The 13,344-nt window shown below is 49.8% G+C and overlaps 1 protein-coding gene across 3 annotated transcripts in view; it reads left to right on the forward strand.

Moving 5' to 3' along the window:
* The window catches only part of Prickle2 (prickle planar cell polarity protein 2), a 328,682-nt gene that overhangs the window by 209,650 nt on the left and 105,688 nt on the right, over positions 1 to 13,344 (forward strand). Inside the window, exon 1 of one of the 3 annotated variants that reach the window (XM_046452955.2) lies at positions 3,404 to 6,747. The exons of the other annotated variants lie outside the window; for them this stretch is intronic. The gene's annotated coding sequence lies outside the window, so the exon portion shown is untranslated. Of the gene's footprint in view, positions 1 to 3,403; positions 6,748 to 13,344 lie in introns of those variants that run through there. 3 annotated transcript variants of the gene reach the window in all.

The raw sequence follows: 13,344 nt of genomic DNA on the forward strand, positions 1-13,344 counted from the left end.
CAAAAATAAAAATTGACAGCTGTCATAGACCTCAGAGGAGTCCCTCGGGATGTTTTTCCTCTTCTTCCTGGGTGTCCACTTCTGGCCTCCTTGGCCCACGAGGGATTTGATGGATCAAAGTGATGTTTTCATCTCTAAGCTGAGTCACATCAAAACCTACGCAGTCCTCTCTTCTTCTGTTGCTATAACTTCGAAATTAGGGGTTGCTATCATAGGAGGATCTTGTGACTACAAGGAGGAAGCTGCATTACTGAGTCACTGCTGAGAAAGCCTTGAGTGAGAAATCAATAGTGCTTTTGTTACACCACTGAGACCTGGGATTGGTTGTTACTGCAGCACAACCTAGTCCTGTCTGGCTAATGTGACAGTTCTTTGTCAGCCTCCTTCCCACCTTTACTTTACTGGGTTTTGAAATCATTTCAGAGAACCACTCTTGAGCAGATTATTTGAAAGTGCACACAAAACTCAACACTGTGTACTTTTTAAGATGAAAATAAACTTCTGTGAACCTGATTGGATGAGCCGTTGAAACATGTCAGTAGGATCTCACCATAGCCAGGCCTGCAGGTAGCAATCTAAGCCAGCTAGGACTCGGGCTGCTTTTACTTTTTTTTCATGCTCTCCAAAACCAAAATACTGTCACTTCTTTGAGTGACTACACCATTCATGTCATCTCAGTATCCAAATGTCTTCCTTAGGTCCAAGTGAAATCTTAAAATTCATTCCTTCTGATCTGGAGACTACCATGCTAAGTGAAAAAAGCCAATCCCAAAAAACCAAAGGCCCAATGTTCTCTCTGATATGCGGATGCTGACTCACAATAGGGGGAGGGGGGGAGAATAGAAGTTCATTGGATGAGACAAAGGGAATGAAGGGAAGGTTGGGGATGGGAATGGGAAAGACAGTGGAGTGAATGGGACAGAACTTTCCTATGCTCATATATGAACACACGACCAGGGAAATTCCACATCATGTCCAACCACAAGAATGGGGTCCTAATTAGAATAAGTCATTATCCATACATGTGCCATATGTCAAATGCACTCTGCTGTCATGGATAACTATAAAGAACAAATAAAAGGAATTCGTTCCTTCTTACTATCTGCCTACAGAAACAGAAATTGGAAATGGCCTCTTACACCCTTGCTGGAAGCCCCTCCCCTGGGAGGTCACTGTCCTTGTCACCACTCACCCTTCTCTGTAAGCTAACCAGCAGAGACTCACTTAACCTTCCTCCTAATCCTCTAACAAGATCCTACCCGGTGCCGGCTGGGATGGGAAGATGATCTGATTTTCCAGCTCCTGGGGAGCTGCCTGCCTGTCACTCCCGCCCTTGTCCTGTGGACACTGTTGATCTGTCTTGTGCCCATGCAGACATGGCTTTCTATTTTCTTTCTTTTTTTATTTAAAAAAATTTTTTAGTAAATAAATTAACCTACATATGTACTTAGAATATACCCGTCACCTACGGAACACACTCAGTGACCACTGGTATTACTGAACTTCACAAAATGAGCTACTTGGAAACCAGGCACCCACTAAATATTTTGCTGTATTCCTTGCCAGAAAGTATGCTTTCTCATAATGGAAAGGAAATCAACAGCGGCTGGGGAGGCTGAGGCAGGAGGATGGCGAGTTCAAAGCCCTTAGCGAGGCCCTAAGCAACTCAGTGAGACTCTGTCTCTAAATAAAACATGAAATAGGGCTGGGGATGGGGCTCAGTGGGTAAGTGCCTCTGAGTTCAATCCCTGGTACAAAAACAAAACAAAACCACCCAAATAAATCAATCAATTAAATAAAGTAAATCATTATTACCACTGTGAAAAATTTGGAAAAGACAGATCAGTATAAAGGGACTAAGAACAGGCAACCATAACAGTAACAAGTTAAAGAAGAATAACAAAACCTTTTTACTTTGGGAAATTTTAAACATCTGCAAGAATAAAAAGAAGGATGAATATAGAATCTTCATGTTCCCATCAGTCACATCCCCAGCCTGTTTATGTATTTTATTTAGAGACAGGGTGTCACTGAGGCCTTGCTAAATTGTTGAGGCTGGCTTTGAACTCGTGATCCTCCTGCCTCAGCCTCCAGAGCCACTGGGATGACAGTCATGGGCCCCCGCGCCTCATCTCATTGCACCGCCTTGGATTCTACATTTGTGCTTGCACTTTCCCCACATCTTGGCGCCCTCCCTCCGCCCCCAGGTCACTTTCTCTAGCTGCTAAAATCTGACCTTGGCGCTTTCAGCTCTCTCTTATGGCTTCTGGGTTTTGTGACACATACCTGTCATCCCCGCAACTTGGGCAGTGGCTAATGCAGAAGGATTCAAGTTAGAGGCCAGCCTCAACAATTGAGCAAGGGCCTGAGCAACTCAGTGAGACCCTGTCTCTAAATAAAATACAGAAAAGGGCTGGGGATGGGGCTCAGTGGTTGAGTGCCCCTAGGTTCAATCCTTGGTATCTGGGAAAAAAAGAAATGGATTGGCTTAACAATTTTTTTGACTTTTCAGTGGCACAAAAGCCATATGCACCCAGTTAAAAGTGCACTTTCAATTTTGCACTTTGATATATTCCCCCATTACTGATAAGTAGTTTGATGCTCTCTTGCAATCCAGGGCAGCAGCAGTGAGCTCCCAGCCGGCCCTGCGATCAAGCCCACACCCTCCCCGGTGCTGCGCTGCCAAGTCTCCATGCTGGTTAGGTGAGCTGTGTCAAATGCACTCTCCATGATGCTTTCAGCTTGCAGAGGTTTATCTCAATGTCACCCCTCCACGTCAAGGAGCATCTGCAGTTGTCTCGCCCTGGTTTACAGCTTCAGAGGAAGAGGCCCCCTGTGCCTCTTGGTTGTTTTAACAGCCTTCTTTCCTGGTTTCAGGGGGTTTGTTGAATCTTATAGCAAAGGGCAGGTCAAGGGCTCCCCACTCATTGGATGCGTGAACTTGGAGACTTGCCCTGGGACAGGGGCTGATTTTGCCCAGGTCTCTACTCACTTCCTGTTCAACTTTACCCAGACAACTAAGTGGTGCCAAAGATAACCTTGGAAGCCTCCTTTCTTTACCAACAGCTGACATCAGCTGAGTGCATCTCCTTTGATTTCCCCCAAGAGCCCTATGAGGAGGAGCACTATTCTTTTTTTTTTTTTTTTTGGTACCATGGATTGAACCCATGGTCGCTTAACCACTGAGACACATCCCCAGCTCTTTGTCAAATTTTATTTAGAGACAGGGTCTTGCTGAGTCGCTTAGGGCCTCACTAAGTTGCTGAGGCTGGCTTTGAACTTGCAATCCTCGTGCCTCAGCCTCCCAAGCCACCGGGATTGCAGGTGTGGGTCACTGTTCCCGATATATATATATATATATATATATATATATATATATAGTTTTTAGTTGTTGATAGACCTTTATTTTATTCATTTATATGTGCTGCTGAGAATAGAACCCATCGCCCCACACCTGCCAGGCAAGTGCGCTACTGCTGAGCCCCAGCCCAAGCCCCTGCCCAGTTCTTAAATGACTTTTTGGTGGCTCTTGAGGCCTGGGGACGTCCTCTGCTTCCCCACCCTCTCTGAATTCTGTGCCATGGAGACCTGAGGCAAAGCGTTACTCATGGGCTTATCTCCCATTTCTCCTGGTGAAAAGTTATTCCAGGTCTCATGATTTTCTCCATGAAAGGCCCTCTGTGTCCCAGAGAGAAGCATTCTGAAAGAAGTTATGAAGCATTATTAACACAATTACATATAACAAAAGACATAATTTGAATTCCCCACATCTGACAAAGACATTCATGGGAGGCGGCAGGAACTCCAGCTGCCCGGGGAGAGCTCATCCGAGTGGGTGCTGCAGGCGGGGAGTGTGGGCGACAGCTGAGCTGACTGCTTTGTCCCGGGGCACTGGGGCGCTTCTGTACAGGCTGGACCACACCTCTGTCCCCGCCAGGCCCCTCCCTGCCCTCCCCTCACGCCCACAGAGCTTCCCCAGCACTGGCAGGGCTCACCTGGCCCAGGAGACGGCAGGCCACACTGAGGGGACCAGATATATATATATTATTAGTTGTTCAAAACATTACATAGCTCTTGACGTATCATATATATTTTTCGTATACTTTGTTCAACTTCTCTAGCCATTAGGGAAATGCAAATTAAAACTACACTGAGATTCCATCTCACTCCAGCCAGAATGGCAATCATCAAGAATATAAGTAACAATGAATTTTGGCGAGGATATGAAGGAAATGATACATGTATACATTGCTGGTGGGACTGCAAATTGGTGCAACCAGTATAGAAAGTAGTGTGGAGATTCCTCAGAAAACTTGGAAAGGAACCACTATTTGACCCAGTTAGCCACTCCTTGGCATATACTCAAAGGAACTGAAAATCGGCACACTACAGGGACACAGCCACATCAATGTTTCTAGCAGCTCAATTCACAATAGCTAAGCTATGGAGCCAACCTAGATGCCCTTCAACAGATGAATGGATAAAGGAAATGGGGTCTATATATACAATGGAATATTACTCAGCCATAAAGAAGAATGACTTTATAGCACTTTCTGGTAAATGGGTGGAACTGGAGACTATCCTGCTGAGAGAAATAAGCTAATCCCCAAAATGCAAAGACCAAATGTTCTCTCTGATATGCAGATACTAACACCCAATAAGAGGAGGGTAGAAGTTCACTGCAATAGACAAAGAGGAATGAAGGGAAGGGAGGGAGATGGGAATGGGAAAGACAGTGGAATGAATGGGACAGAACCTTCCCATGTTCATATGTGAACACACGACTAGGGAAACTCCACATCATGTCCAACCACAAGAATGGGGAGTTAGACTCCATGTATGTGTAACAGGTCAACATACACTCTACTGTTATATGTATCTAAAAAGAACAAATAAGAAATAATAGATAAAAGAACCATCAATTATAGGCAATAAAAGTGACCAGGGAAATATTCAGGGGAGAGCAGAGCAGTGATGGCCATCCTAGTGAACTTCTCTCACTTCATTCAAAATGATCAGAAACAGCTGCTTATTTATTGGGCATGTGACGTTGTGTCGTTTGTCGCCATAGTGCCATTTGATATTTGTGCTTTCTCTTATATTTGTAGTAGGTAAGCTCAGCTAAAGCAGAGGCTATGGGAAACACCCAGTTCTCGATCTGTGTGTGCCATGGTGTGTGTTTACTAAGTATTTATTTGGGGGAGGGAATGGGACAGATAAGGTCATGGAAGGCGTCACAAGTTAACTTACTTGCCCAAGGTCAGTTTGCCTGCTGAATAAAGTCAGCATCCAGACCCGGGGCTGGCCAGGCACGGTGGTGCACGCCTGTAATCCCAGTAACTCAGGAGGCTGAGGCAGGAGGACCACAGATTCAAGGCCGGCCTCAGCAATTTAGTGAGGCCCTAAGCAACTTAGTGCTAAAATCCTGGTGTAAAGTTGGAAAAAAGTCCCTTCTCCACCCAACCTGTTTTCTGATCCGTCAGGTCTTTCAAATGAGTGCCATCTGGGAGTCTGAGGGTCCCCCCTGGCCCCTGGGCAGGCTGATGGTCTTCATCTCCCCAGTGGCTTGGAATTGGGGCAAGGGGCTTGGAGGATGGTGACCCACTCACACGTGCACGGGAGGAAAGAGGGGACCCCTAACTCATAGGTGCTGTGGTGCCAGGTCCCCAAACCCTGAAGCGAAAGTAGAAGAGAGAAGACCAAAGTGCAGCATTGGAAGGTCTCACACAGCTTTGATTCTTAAAGAGACAGAGGGCTCGGATTCCTCTCTCGGGCTGGTGCATTTTATAATCTGAAACAGGCGCCTGGGCTGATAACTGTGCCCAGCTCTGATCCCTGGCACATCAGAGAACTGCTTTTGAGAGGAAAAAAAAGAAAGAAAGAAAGAAAAAAAAAAAAAAACAGGCGTGTGTCTTTAAAGCCTCTCCTTTTTAAATGTGATTTTTTCCGTGCTCCTTTGGAGGCTGCAAAGCTGGGCCTCTGCACAGCCGTCCCCCCCTCCCGGCGGCGGCAGGGGGATTATTGATTTGGAAGGCGAGGCTAATTTACATGTAAATAAATCTCAGCCCTGGGCAGCAGCGGGGCTGGGACGGCCAGATGCCGTGACTGACTTGCTGACATCACGGCCTCATTAGCATGCGGAGGATGCTGGCTCGGCCACAGCGACTTCTCGGGCTCTCGCCAGCCACTCTGCCGACAGTTATTATTATTCTTTTGGCCTGAGCTGCACATTTCCTGGTTCAGTGCCTGGGGCTTTGCGCGAGCAGCTGACTGGTCTCCGGGGTCTGGCTCGGGATCTGTGGGTGACAGCCGCGGCCAGGGTCTGTGACTTCCTTCAGCTCCTCCTGAAGAAGGGGAAGTTCAGAGCAATCTGAGGATCTCAGGCGATCAGAGAGCTCCGGGGGGGGGGGGGACCCGGAGGAAAGGCAGAAGGCACACTTTGCCCCCTGCTTGGTGGGTCCCCCAGCAGGGTCTGCAGCCAGCGATGGTGACATGGTGACGGTGTTTTTCTCCAAGGGAGTGCATACACATAGAAGGGCTCTGGCTTGAGCCCGCTGCCGGCTTGGCTCGGGAAGGGCTCAGATGGGCCAAGGCTTTGGAGGAGAAGAAGATGCTTTGGCTTGCTGAGGTCCTGCCTGCCTTCCTAGAAACCAGATCCAGGCAGAAAGTGAACTGGCTCAATTGAGGAGCGCCGGGGATCGGGTCGGAAGCTTCCTTGGAGACTGGAGCATCTCGGCTTCCCTGGAGGTGGGTAAGAGATCCGCTCTGATTCACAGATGAGCAGCGAGTGTGTGTTCTAGGGACGGTCTCCGGGCAGAGATCTAGGGTCTTTGCCATGGAGGAGGATGCTACCTTGGCCAGCTAGCCCCGGGGGGGTCTGGCACCTTGTGCCTTTGGTTTGTGAGAAACTTCAGTTGCAAGGTTGGTGAGTCACAGGCTCAGGGTGCTTCCGAAGTAGCATTTGTCTGGATGGCACCTTCCTTACAAAGGGTGATCCGGGGGGAAAGGGTTTAAAAGGACAGTCCCTGGTCCCATTTTTCTCAACGGCTGTTATTTCAGTAAAGGGTGTCAGAACATGAGAGGTGCCCGGGCTTGAGGTGGCTCTGATTTCTAGGTAAGGAAATGGCTCCCGAATGATTACCGTTTAGTTTTAAGCCGATAGTCACATGAGGAATGGTGACAGAACTTCAGCCCTGCTGAAGCGTGATTCGGTCCGTTCCCTGCCCTGGGCTCCTCTGGAACCATTCTTGCTTGGTTCTCCTCCTGGCTCTGGGTTTCTCAAAAGCCAGTGACAGCATCACTCATCTGCCACGGGAGCTCTTGGGAAGAAACGCAGATTTTTAAAATCCGGTTCCTTTTCGTTAGAGGATCTTAGACTCTGCTGAGGTCCAGGGAGACTTTTAGGAGCTATAAATAATCCAGGCTGGGGCTGAATCACACCGGGCATGATCCGCGCCAGATGTAATGATCTGGATGTGACTCAGGTTACCTCTCCAGCGACGACCGAGTGGTGCTTGCAGTCTGGAGGGCCCCGTGCGCCCTGAACACACGGGCCCGGCTGCTGTCTGGGCAGGGCCTGCACCTTGTGCGGCGGGGTGAGGTTCGCCCCTCTGCATGTCTTCCCAAAGGGTGCCTGAAACCACCTCAGTGAGACTCACTGCAGGAAGCAGCCTGGCCTCTGTGCTAGAGGCCAGATCGACTGCTCTCCTGCTCCTGGGGAAGGAGGCCTGGCTGTCACAGATGGGTCAGGGCGACTGTCCCCGCAGGCTCCAGAGTCAGTCGGTCGCCACTTTGACAGAATTACCATATTCTGGAAATTTAGCTATTTAGTGCCTCCCTGAGTGCCCGTGAAGGTTTTGCCCCTCCGTCAAATGCTCTGCCCACCCCCTCGGGAATGCTGTTTCTTTTCTAATGTGAAAACGAAAACCCCTTGGCTCCACCAGGCATCGCAGCCTGCACAGAGTCATGGGGTGGCTAGAAATGGCCAAATAGCATGTTTGAAGTAGCGTGTTTTACAGCGTGGGGTAAAGAGGGGACATAGAGGGAGGGGGATGCCTTGTGGAAGCAGAAGGGGTGGTCTGGGGACTAAGCGGTTAAACAGCAGAAGATGCATTTATCCAGGGCTCCCACTGTAAGAGCTGAAGGGACCTAGAGCTGCCCTTTCAAGGGTTGAGCCCTATCTGTAAAATGGGGTGAGCAGCCCAGCCAGTGATCCCAGCAGCTCAGGAGGCTGAGGCAGGAGGATCACGAGTTCAAAGCCAGCCTCAGCAAAAAGCGAGGCCCTAAGCGACTCAGTGAGACCCTGTCTCAAAATAAAATATAGAAAGGGCTGGGGATGTGGGGCTCAGTGGGTAAGCACCCCTGGGTTCAATCCCTAGTACCAAAAAGGGGGGGCGGGGAGCAGTCACACCTATAGGCCAGGGAAAGGACGTCAGGATTTGATGAGGAGACATGAAAAGCACCTGGCACAGTCCCAGCCACTGAGCCAGGGCTTGGTCAACCTTGTTAATTCCTTGTTACCTTCCCGTGGTTCTCACCGGGAGGGTAGCTGGTGAGAACGGAATAGTGGTTGGAGGCAGTCTGTTCCCATGAGTCTCCTGCAGAGAGGGTGCCCCAGAAAAGATGCCCCCGCTCCTTACAGTCCCCACTCCCAGGGACTTCTACCCTCTTGCATTTTGCAGGATGCAAAGTGACCGGATGGGATCAGGAAAATCATTTAGGGCTAGCTGGGCCCCACATCCTTGGAGTAGGCCTCCCGGCTCAGCAGCTGACGAGTCACGTGGACAGAGTTGCAGGGTCCAAATTGGAACCGTTGCATTTCTGGATTTCTCTTCTGCTCCAACTCTGCATGCGAGAGGCTTGTGATCTTTTTTTTTTTTTTTTTATTCTTTTCAGCACAGACACTTAACATTTTCTCCTCCTCCCAGGGAGGCTGTTGGATATGTGTGTTACTTGTGGGTGGCTGAACTGGAGCGTAAGGGTTGGCTCTAAGGGAAAGGAATGGCCTCCCCTGGCCACCTGCCTGTGGCCCTGCTTTCTGGCTCTGTCTTGTGTCCCTGCCATGCTAGATCTTTCCAGACTTGGGATCTTCCTGCTTCATGCTAGTGAGCTGGCCCACGCCTATCATCCCAGTGGCTCTGGAGGCTGAGGCAGGTGGATCGCGAGTTCAAAGCCAGCCTCAGCCAAAGTGAGGCCCTCAGCAACTCAGCGAGACCCTGTCTGTAAATAAAATATAAAATAGGGCTGGGGATGGGGCTCGGTGGCCGAGTGCCTTTGGAGGAGATAGAGTGAATTGAAGGAGCCAGAGGACTCTGGCTTATAATGCTTTCTTAAGAAAATTAGAATTGGAGTTGATAGTTGCTGGTTGTTATTGATCTTAGTAGAGCTGTTTCACACAGAGAACAAGCTTTAGACCTGATGCTAGCCCACCTCTGTTGCCTCCTGATCCGCACTGTGTCATCTTGGGACAGTGGCCTGACCTCTCTGAACTTGGCTTCTTCATCTGTGAGTTTCCCTGAACACACAGTATTGCTGTGAAGACCGAGGCCGGGCTTCATTTTTAGTGCTGTTGATCCCCATATTTCCCATTTAGTCTCAACCTGTGAGCAACAGGGGGCAGTAGGGGGGTTTTGTTTGTTATATCAGGGACTGAACCCAGAGGTGCTTAACCACCGAGCCACATCCACAGTCCGTTATTTATTTTTTTATTTGGAGACAGGGTCTCCCTAGGTTGCTTACACCTTGCTAAATGGCTGAGGCTGGCTCTGAACATTTTGAACACATGAGCCTCCTGCCTCAGTCTCCTGGGTTCAATCCCTGGTACCAAAGGGGGAAAAAATGAGCTGGCAATTTGTGGCCCTCCCTTCTTCCTGCTGTCCTGGGGCACTGGAGGCCACAGCAGCCGGTCCTCTCCGAAGGTGTAGAGTACGGGTGGACCTTGAGCATGGAGGGTGTGGAGCACAGGTGGAGGCTGAGGCAGGAGGATCACGAGTTCAAAGCCAGCCTCAGCAAAAGTGAGGCCCTAAGCAACTTTCATTTACCTCTGCTATTCTCACCCTGGTGCACCGTTGGCCTCGACTCCGTCCTCCCTCTTGGCTCCTTGAAAATCAAACTTTATAAATATTACCCAGCCCCATCCAGGGTTAAGAATAACTGGGACAAAAATTCTTAGCATTTCGTTTCATCTGGGCACCCTGCCATTTCTCCAGCTCTTTCCTTGGCTGCGATTCATCAGTTATGAGTCCTCGGAGATACTTGTTGGTGAAGGTTCCAGAACTCATCGGAGAAACGGTGATACTCTGTGCTCACCACGTCGGGAGTGGCCTCAGGGTAGCGGCAGTGGATGGAAATGGATGTTTGGGGTGTCCGTGTGGCTGCAGGCCGCCTGTGTGTTAGTGTTTGTGTGGACAGAAGAAATACTGCCGTGGACTGGGCACCTACCGTGTGGTGTAGGCAGCGTGCCTGACACCACTTGTTAATTCCTGCAGCACTTTACAGCGGGATGCTGTTAGCTTTATTTAGAATCAAGAAACCAGCTGGGCGTGATGGTGCACGCCTGTCCTCCCAGTGACTGGGGAGGCCGAGGCAGGAGGATCGCCAGTTCAAAGCCAGCCTCAGCAACTTGGCGAGGCCCTAAGCAACTCAGTGAGACCCTGTCTCTAAATAAATACAAAATAGGGCTGGGGATGGAGCTCAGTGGTCAAGTGCTCCTGAGTTCCATCCCTCCTACCAAAAAAAAGGGCTGAATCCAATCTTGTCAGCAAAGAGCTCTAACAGGGGCTGTTGGCTGCTCTTGAGGGGAACTGAAAGGTCAGGATTCACACCAGGACCCACTTGTCTTGTGAAAGTGTGCAGAGCCCTGGGCCCTCCAGAGAATGACCAGGAGCTGCCTGCAGAACATCTGGCCTTTGGATGCATCACCCTGCGGGTGGGGGGTGGGGGGGTGGGGTGTCTCTCCTTCTCTCTGGAAGCTCTGTGAGGCTGTGTCATGCAGAGGCACCCTACAGAGTGCCCGGGTCCAGGGTCCACACGTCTGAGCTCTGAGCCAGCACCTGGAGTTGTTGAAATGCAGATTCTGCATCCTTACCCAGCTCTCTGCTGCTGCTCCTGCTGTTTTCCACAGGAAAGACAATTTGACTAAATTCAGAAACCCCAGGTTGTTGTCCACGTCATTTGTCTCATTTGAGTGCAACTCATAGAAATCACTTTGTTGCTCCATGACTCGGTTTCTTCTGCCCAGAATAATGAAAATAATGAGTAGCTGACATTAAATGACGGCTGAAGGTGTGCTGGACTCCCTGTTGGAGACGCTATCTCTTAATTCACCCTCACCTTTTGTGGTGGGTTCTGTTATCATCTCCATTCTACAATAACTAAGCACAGAGAGTTTGAATAACTTGCCCAAGATCACACAGCTGGTAAATAGTCCATCAGAATCCATCTGATTCTGAAGCCTTCACAACTTAAAAGTCGATAGATGTGGGGACTTACCACGTGCGTGTGTTCGTTCCAAGGATTGAACCCAGAGGTGCTTTATCATTGAACCACATCCCCAGCCCTCTTGATTTTTTATTTTGAGCCGAGGTCTCACTGAGTTGCTTAGGGCCTCACTACTTTGCTGAGGCTGCCTTGAACTCGTGATCCTCCTGCTTCAGCCTCCCCAGCCGGGATCACAGCCAGACAAGATGATATTGTTTTTACATTGTTCCAACTTACGTGCAGTTGGAGGCTTTGGAAATTTCTGCAGAACACAGGTGCTCCTTTGTCTAGGGGGGCTCACTCAGGAGGGCCATTCTTGTCAACCGAGTTTCTGGTTATTTGAAATCAGCTTCCCATTGAAGTCTTGCTTTTGCAAATTTGAACCACAGATCAGATCACTTTTCTGCCTTAGTAGGAGACGCAGGGTTCGCCCAGCTGAGTGTGTCTCGTGGGTTAGGACGTGGAGACCCTGTGAATGAGGATCCTGAAAGTGAGTTCCTGTGAACCTGACTTCCCCGTGGAAGTTGGAGGAGGTGATTGTGAACATCTGAGTTTGACATGTCACCTCACTGGACACCAGGCGATGACCTGGCAGGATGTCAGATGTGTACTTTTTCCCTCACTCTTCCTCATTATTCTCCCAGAAATTGTTAATTGGATAATAAAGTGAGTTTTCTTTTTCTTTTTTCTTTTTTTTTTTTTTGATACCACCCAGGGACACTCGACCACTGAGCCACACCCCCAGCCCTATTTTGTATTTTATTTAGAGACAGGGTCTCACTGAGTTGCTCATCGCCTCACTGTTGCTGAGGCTGGCTTTGAACTGGCGATCCTCCTGCCTCCGCCTCCTGAGCCGCTGGGATTACAAACATGTGCCATGGCACAACCCAGCCACCAAGAGATTTCCAACCTACATGCTGTCCTGACCATTTTAGTAAATAGGTATGGAATACCTTCCAGCTGCCTAGGTGTGGCGAAAAGAAATTCTGAGTTCTACTTATTCTGCACTTTGTTCTTTCTCCCAAATGGGGGGGGTGGGGGTCTGTGGGACTTACTCAATGTCTTAGTTGAATTTTTGGCTAGTTAAGGTTTTAATCCTGCCACTTGTCATTACCAGTGATGCCAGATCCTTCTCTGGTCTTCCTGCGTGAGGGCCTCTGAGGAACGCCTCCTTGGTGATGGGTCCTTCTCTAGGTGTCCTCTGGGCAGTTGGTCTTGGAGCCAGTGCACATGAGTGGCTGCCCCTGGCTCAGCAGTGACAGCGCTCAGCTGCAGCCCTCCTCCTGCCTGCCTGTCCATCAGGAGTCCAGACATTTAAGTCTCCGCCTGAGTCCGTTACTTGCATTTGAATTTATCATCTCAGAAGGTGCCAGGAGAGCCTGTCAGTCTAAGAAGCCTGCCTTGGAGGGGAGCCATGAGCCCCCTGTTTTCTGCTGCAGGTTGGGCCCCCTGAAGCCCCTGCCTCATTAGGAAGCACCCGGGAAATGCAGCACCAAGATTCATCGTGCTGCCAGGTACTGTGGTGCACGCCTGTAATCCCAGTGGCTCTGGAGGCGGAGGCAGGAGGATCGCGAGTTCAAAGCCAGCCTCAGCAACTTAGGGAGGCCCTAAGCAAATCAGCGAGACCCTGTCTCTAAATAAAATGGAAAATAAGGCTGGGGATGGGGCTCTGTGGTCGAGTGCCCCTGGGTTCAATCCCTGGCTCCAAAAGAACCAGTCACTGCGCTGGGCTCCTCTTAACAGCAGAGGCTTCTGTTCTGGCCAGAATGGCTTCCGAGAGGCAGAGAGGTAGAGAGCAACAGCTTCCCGGGGCGTGGCCGGTCAGGACCAGGCACCTGCCACCGCCCTTGCGCTTGGCCAGCCTGG

This window comes from Marmota monax, unplaced genomic scaffold, assembly GCF_021218885.2.
Source record: "Marmota monax isolate L192 unplaced genomic scaffold, Marmota_monax_Labrador192_F-V1.1 WCK01_AAM20220418_F8-fsc00042, whole genome shotgun sequence".
Classification (NCBI taxonomy): Eukaryota; Metazoa; Chordata; class Mammalia; order Rodentia; family Sciuridae; genus Marmota; species Marmota monax.